This window comes from Notothenia coriiceps, unplaced genomic scaffold (assembly GCF_000735185.1).
Source record: "Notothenia coriiceps isolate Sejong01 unplaced genomic scaffold, NC01 NC01_scaffold00030215, whole genome shotgun sequence".
Classification (NCBI taxonomy): Eukaryota; Metazoa; Chordata; class Actinopteri; order Perciformes; family Nototheniidae; genus Notothenia; species Notothenia coriiceps.
The window spans coordinates 495,993-504,021 of record NW_011362916.1 but is presented as its reverse complement, the minus strand read 5'-3'; the positions used below and the strand labels follow the sequence as shown (position 1 = coordinate 504,021).

At 39.8% G+C, this 8,029-nt stretch overlaps 1 protein-coding gene across 2 annotated transcripts in view; it reads left to right on the top strand.

The window, feature by feature from the left end:
* Window positions 1-8,029, top strand: part of pds5b (PDS5 cohesin associated factor B) — a 464,227-nt gene that overhangs the window by 105,824 nt on the left and 350,374 nt on the right. The gene's annotated exons all lie outside the window — the stretch shown is intronic.

Genomic DNA, 8,029 nt, shown 5'->3' with positions numbered 1-8,029 from the left:
TCCCCCGATTCCCATTGGCTCTGGCGGTTAGAAAGAGATGTCAATCATCAAAATCGACCAAGGGGGGCCAGAGATATGGAAAATCCACCCAAATGACCCCAGAAGTGGGGTTTTTGTGCTAAATCTCTCTAGAAAGGTCAAATTTCACTTCTTTTGCATCAATCTTGATACAGGGTACTTATTATATGTTGTAGTTTGGATTCCTAAAGCTTTTAGTCTACCATCCCATCATTCAAGGGTGGTTTTCAGTAAAAAAAAAAATTGGACTGACACAATAATATATTTTTTTTTACTGTGTTCAATCTGAATTTACTTTAAAATGAAAACATCTATATTGATTCTGACACTTCTACATCCAACTCACAGAGATGTAACCTTGCTTTAAGGGAAAAGATTATTAATTTAACCCTTTTAGAAGGGAAGATTGGTTATTTGTTCTGGGAATGTCATTTTTGAGCCTGAGACCTGAAAAACAGGCTCGGGGCTTAACAGGAGGGACCTATCATGCAAAATGCACTTTTGTACGTCTTTTATACATAAATATGTGTGACCGGTGTGTCAGGGAAATCACGCAGCGTCAGAAAACACAACCCTCTCTCTTTTCCTGCTGTCAGAAGAGGGGGAGGAAAAGAGATCTCCGTCCTCCATGTTTTATTCTTATATGATTATATAGAGTCATTATTCATTTGTTTTAAAGCTCAATAAATAACAAAGAAGACCTTTGACCGGCACTTTTCTAATTTTGTCCGGAAGATTTAAACTTTAACGGACATGTTGACCGGCGAAAAAAAATCTGACTGAAACTCTGCCGCACGGTCCCCTCGTTCCTTGGAAGAGGCGGAGAGGTGGGTGTTTGTCATCTGCAGGTGGACTAACCGGAGAGAATTACAGTGCTTGCCTCGACGGGGAGGGATTGCATTGAATTACAGCAGCAGGAGGCGCAAACGCTTGCCTCGGGGAGGGAGAAAAAGAGCCACAGCGGAGAATAAACAGAAGGGCAACCATGGTAACCATGCGGGAAGTCTTCTTCGCTGCTTTTGTGGCAGACTACAGCGCCACTTACAGGCCTGGCATATGTACTACAGCGTCTCCAGCGCTTTCGAGCGACAATGCCCGACCGTGGCCCAACCCCACATTCCCCTGATAGGTGGAGAGTTGGCCATATAGGTGGAGCTCCTCGTTCCTGACCTCAGAGAATTTTCAAATCTGTATCAGTCTGTATCAGATCCGTTGTAGCCCCGTTTTTAGAGATTTGGGTATGGAGGAAAAGAGAGAGGGTTGGGTTTTCTGGCACTTGGTGAGTTCCCCGACAAACCGGGGACACATATTCATGAATTAAATACCTACAAAAGTGTATTTTGCATGATAGGTCCCCTTTAAGTACAATTTTGAGGTACTTGTGCTTCAATTGAGTATTTTCATTTTAAGCTACTTTGTGCTTGTACTCAACTACATTTCAGAGGTAAATCGTTTACTTTTACTTCACTACATTTATTTGGTATACTTTAGTTACTTTTCAAATTTGGATGAATGATGTGAAATATAATCAAGTCTTAAATCAGACTTTAGTTCCACCTGGAGTAAATTCACAAGCTACCCTGCAGTATACAAAGTCATTCAAGCTAGCTGCAACTTTACCAGCTTTGACAACACTCTAATGATCAATAATTATAATCAAAACATATCATATATATTATTCTGAAATGGACCAATCTGCACAATGACTATTTTAAATATATTTTGATGCCAATACTTTTCTACTTTTACTTGAGTTACATTTTGAATGCAGGCCTTTTACTTGTAATGGAGTATTCCTTTTACTTTGACTTAAGTACAAGATTTGACCTGTTCTCCCTGTACTGCCGCACGTGTCTGATTCCGCCTTCAGGTGGATCACAGACTTGCTGTCTGACAGTGAAACATGTGAAGCTGGGGAAACGGGTTTCAGACTCCTAATCCCTCCGAACATGAGTCCTTTCACCTCTGCTATTCTCCCTGTGTACCAACAGCTGTCTCAACCTACAAGATAAATATTGGTGAACTGGTAAAAGTCATTTGAAGCTTAAGGCTCCAAAGACAGTGAAGAAGGTGATGAATACATGGAGGAAGCAGCCCCACACTACCCCATCACCATGTGTGACTCCCGATCAACACTGCAGAGTCCTTCTGCGTGTTAATGTGTAGAGTACTATGTCTTCTACGTATATGTTTATATGTGAACACTTACTGTACTTGGCATAAAGCTTGTTTCTAATTCTGATCTGAATAAACTCTTCCTCTGTTTTGACAACTAATCCCTTTTCCCTCAACTGTTACTATTTCCAAAAATTACAGCAGGCAACAAGTCTGTACAGAAGACATTTTTACATTTATAGTTGTGTATATGTACAGTAAATATCTCAGTAAACCACAACAGGGACAGTAAACCAGAATGAACAAGACCCGGACCCTTAAAACCGAAGCAGCTAAATGGAATTCAGCCATCATTTATGATTTTGTCCCGTGTCAAGTCAAAATGTACCAGGTTTATAATAACTCAAAGATTATACAGAGGGAAGGAAGACACTTCAGCCATTACTATATATTGGTGTCCCCATCAGAATCACGCAGTCATCATGAAAATGTAGCAGAATAATGAAACTCTGAGGTCTTATTATAAATGGCCAAACATTTACACACATATCAGTACAATGATAAGTCTCTTGAAATGTGTTTCCCTCATTTTATACCGTATTTTTCATTGGATGTACGTGATTTTGACATGTACCACACACTGCTCTGCTAACTACAAGTGTGTGTAATAAGTGATTAAATGATACTACATTTTAAAAATAATTATATGGTTTTAATGTCCACAACGAGTTATTTGATAAAACGAGTCATTTTGATCATGTATATTCTATTTTCATAATAATATTGAACATTTTGCAAGTGTCCCTGACATTGCTGTCCACCCTGTCATTATGGGGTAACTGCCCCTATAAAAAAACATCTGATGTTTTCAGTGACATAATGACATTACTACAACCATTTTGTCTTTCCTCAATGGAGGCTCAGGCTGAGACATTGGCTAGTTGCAGAGTAATATGTACAATTATATTTCGTAATTTTAATCATATTATGTGTGTAGTTGGATGTTGTCAAGCTTAACATGACCACTCTGTCATAGTGAAATGTCAATTAATATAAAAACCTTTCAGAAATTCGAAATATATTTGTTACCTTGCTAATTGAATCATGTTGCTAACTGAAGGTCCACCATGTGCTCAATAAATGCTAATATTAGCCAAAAAATGTCCACCCTGTCATGGTACAAATGGTTTGCCACAATTTCATTATTATCCAAATACTTTTTCCATTAACTGAAATATATTGTTGAGAAAAGGACCAAATAGCTTTCTGAAAATGTACATTTTATAATCACTATGTAATTACAATGTATTTACTCTACTTTGAATTTGTCTATTTCAGGGTGGACACATTTTTCTGTTTGCATGTACATTGTCTGCCTGCATTTCATTTATAAAAAAAGTGTGGGAGCTTGACCAACATCAATTTCTAACATAATTTCTTAATACAATGAATATGAAGTTCAATGGAAAATCTCAGCTTTTTTTTTTGTAAATGGGGAAGTCTCAAATGTTTCAGCCATATGTGACTCAAGGAATAATAGCATTACATTAGCTTACCATTACAATATACATTATGTTTTGATATGACCTTAGACGTGATTTTGCAAAACGCAATAAAATAACACTCAAAGCCAAACCAGCAGAGTGTGGCTATAGAAAGAGACTATTTAACATTATTTCCCATTAGCCTTTTTTGGAAAAATATAACAGATTCAAAACAGCTTGCAGTAGGCTCCAGGACCAGGATCACTTTTAGAAATAGGCAAGACTTCTTCAAAATACTCCCAGCATGTGACTTGTTTCCTAAAACAGATGCATATCTCTGGGGGCGCTGGCCTACATTTGCTGCCCTGTGGCTACTGGCTGCTTCTGAATGCATGGGTCAAATGCCGAGGGTAGATGTCTCCAAAGGGATCAAAAAGTAAAAAATCTAATTAGAAGCTTGATTTAGTAATCATTTCAACTCTTCCTTTTTCCAAATTCACAGACAAAGCTCAGGAATAACCCAGCTCTGATGTGGCATTTAAAAAGTCCTGGGTTCATTTGAGAATGCAAGTGTAAGAAAGCTGATAGCCCGGTGCTAAGGAAGCTGTACGCTCGGGGTTAAAGGTTTCATGCTGGAATCTTCCCCACCCTCAAACCCCGTACACAAACAATTTCCCCATGACGCAAATAAGGGGGACTGCGTCTGAAGATTTGTTTAAACTTCGAAAACAGAATTCCAAGTACATTTTTGTGAAATACTTTTCGCTGGGAGTCAGCATTAAGGATGAACAATAAATGGTAAATAAAAAAATACATTGGAAATATATCAACAAAATAAAAGGATAATTAAAAACAATAACATTTCCCACCCGAGTCAGATAAAACTTTGTGTAAGTGTTTATGTGTAAGGGTAATGTTTGCTTGGTAAAAGTGGTAAAGATTCCTAAGGACATAGATGGTAGTATAATCCAATAGTTGTAATATAGCAGCATATCCATTCAACTATAAGAGTTTATTTAGAGTTTAATTACATTAAAAGACCGTCATTGGTCGATTACACATAATATTACTGTCATTATGTACGGTGGCCGACAGGTGCACATGAGCTACAACGGCCCAAAACACTTCCTTTAGCAGAAACAGCTGCACTTTCAAAAATGAACAAATGTGCCAAAACACATGCAAATTAAGAAACATCTTCCCCAACTTGACAACACATGCGCATCATTTAGAAAAAAATCACCAACTTGACAGAACATGCGCAGCGTTTAATAAAAGCGTAACGAATGGCTGCAAACAGAAAAACCCTGCAAGAAGCTCAAAACACAATGGAAAAGGGGACACTAAAAAGACAAACACACAGCTGGGACCAGAGCATATGTTAACATTCAGGGAGTATAAAGTTGGCCAACCGTGTCCGTCGCTGGAAACTTACCTAAAACGTACGTTTTATCGGCTTATTTTAAACATGTGATCACGTCATTCCTTCCAATATTATTGCAGACCGCTGTAGGCTAGCAAGCTAACCTAGCTAACCTAATCATATCAAATATACTGACAAAACTCTTACAATTATTAAACTAACCTTCCAGGAAAAACTGTGGAAGTGTTTTTGATGTTAGCTCTTTATTAGAATAAGTATTGCATTTTGCCTCTTTCAATGACAGCAGCTTTTTTACACCGTCTTCAAATGTTAATACTTTTTTCTTTAGATTTAGTTATTTTGAGCACACTCACACTTTAACAGAGGTAGTGTACAAACCCCTTAAAAAACCTATACACTGCCCGATCAAATGAGAAAATTATGCACTTCTCTCGCAAGTAATACTACAAAATATCTGTCCCATCAGGAAGGCGGTATAGGAGTCTCAGGAACCGTGTTTTCCACAACACCAAAACATTACATTACATGTTACTTGTTAGACGCTTCTATCCAAAGTGACTTACACACTCAATACTGTGAACAATCCCCACAGGAGCAATTTGGGGTGAAGTGTCTTGCCCAGGGACACAACAACATGCTGACTGCAGTGGGGTTTGAACATGTGCTACCCTGATCCGAACACTGACGCACTAATCCACTGCGCCACAGCCTCCCACCTTAACCTTGTTCAACTCAAAAAGCCAACTCCTCCTCCCCAGTCATGACCTCTGAGTCTGAACTACAGCACTCGCCCACTCCCCTTTATATGCATGGGGCTTCAACCCATCACACTCATCAACCTTACACTTGTTGTGTAAATATTACTTATATGCCTAAACCCTGCACCTTATTCGTGAATATGGCCTGCCACTTCTTATTTCCTTTCGTATACACACTGTATTTTAGCTGTATATACCCACATATAGCATATGCTACAACTTGCATATACTGTAACCCACATATAGTGAGAGGGAGATTGCTGTGTATACACATCGTCTCCAATAAAACATTTAAGATTTATATTTGATGTGTATAAGGCAACCTCATCTGCACGTTATCTACTCTTTGCACATTCTGGTAGGATGCAAACTGCTATCTTTGTACTATGTGCAATCACAATAAAGTAGAATTTTTATGGAAACTGAAAAAAATATCTAATCTAGTTTTGAATCAGATCTTTGCAGCCAGTTTCATGTCAGATGATCATAGACCGGTATTGAGAAATTCCAAGTACCTCGTCTTTATTTTAAGCTGTTCTGATGTGAGATAAATCATTCTGAGATATTGAAACTGTCTATCAATTTTGACAAAAACATCAGATAAAGTGTAAAATACCAAGGCCATACTGTGTAAGCAAGTCAATTCAGCTCAATTCATAGAAGAAATACAGATAATTAAGAAATGGACGGTAAAGCAATGTTTTGTTTTTCATCTGTAGTTAAAAAGACATTGTGTTGTGTCACTACTGAGGGAACGTTGTGTATTCAGACCTTTTTCTACTCTGCTGGAATTCCTTCTCTACATGCCTCCTGCTGCAGGTGCTGCTCCTATCGTCCATCAAAGGATCTAATTACCCCATTAAGCCCTGCTGTTCTCTTCCTATTGGTTCCTAGAGGAGCTGACCTTGGCCTGCAGGCAGATGCTTCTGTGGTGAGTTCCTCTGTGGTGCAGGTGAATGAAGGCCGCCAGCAGAGGACCTGCAGAGTGAACTCTCTGTGACATGCTCGGGAAGCCCTGTGTTATTTTGACTCTGCAGGAGTCACATTTCCTCAGGTATCAGCAGTGTTGTGTTGTGCAAGTAGACCTGTAGCCCTTTATCGCTGCATGCCTGGCAGGTGGGGTTTCCCTCACTCGCTAATGTTTCATTTAAAGGGTAGGCCACCTATCATGCAAAATGCACTTTTTTATGTCTTTTATACACATATGTGTCCCCGGTGTGTCAGGGAACTCACAAAGCGTCAGAAAACAAAACCCTCTCTTTTCCTCCGTACCCAAATCTCTAAAAACGGGGGTACAACGGAGCTGATCCAGATTTGCTGCCAATATGACGTAATATCAGAAATGCGGACCCATGGCACTATCAGAAAGTTGCTATCAGAAACAATGCCCGTAATATGGTCTTTGTTTACATTAGCAAGCATCGCTAACACTCAGAGCTAACCTGTACTGGAGAGAGTATAGCCTCATCCCAATACCCCTCCTCGACTCCTCTCTTCCCCTCCTCCGGGACTTGACCCGGAAATCGATCAAGACACGCCATTTTGAAGGACGTCCCAATAGCTGAAATGCACACGGAGGAGTCGAGGAGGGGTGAGGGAGGAGGGGTGCGGGAGGAGACGAAAGGGAGGATACACGCGAGCAGACTACGCGGAAGTGTTTTCACTACTCGCGTATAAAAGCCCCGCCCCCACCTTCACAGCTGGTCGATTTCAACAGAGGAAAACCGACAACTGGAAGATGACTGGAAAAGCGTCACATAAATGTATAAGTGCTCACAGCTCCATGGGAATTATTATGTGCAATTCATTTCTAAAAGGCTTCCACATTACTATAATTATATGTTTATTTAAATGTAGGCTACATTTTACACCAAAACGGAACACCAAGACCAACCATCATACATTGAATTCCTTGACTAACAAGAGAAAGATTCATTCATTTAAATAAATATTTAACCAGAAATGGGCCGGTGCTAAGGGGTTATTCAGTTAAGCCCGATGAGAGGGGATACAGCTGTGCACATGTCATCATTAACAGACGTTGTTTAAAAGTGACGTTTGAGTGAACGAGGACATCCCAATTAATACCTGAGGACTCCTCTGTCCTCACGTCACCTCCTCGTGTCTCTCGCTCGCATCTTACGGAGGCGGAGCTAAGATGCAAGGAAGGGAAGGGAGTGAGGGAAAGGAGGAGTCGAGGAGGGGTATTGAGATGAGGCTTGTGTGTGTTCCTCCACCTGTTCCTTACTCCTGTTTACTGATTGTGTTCA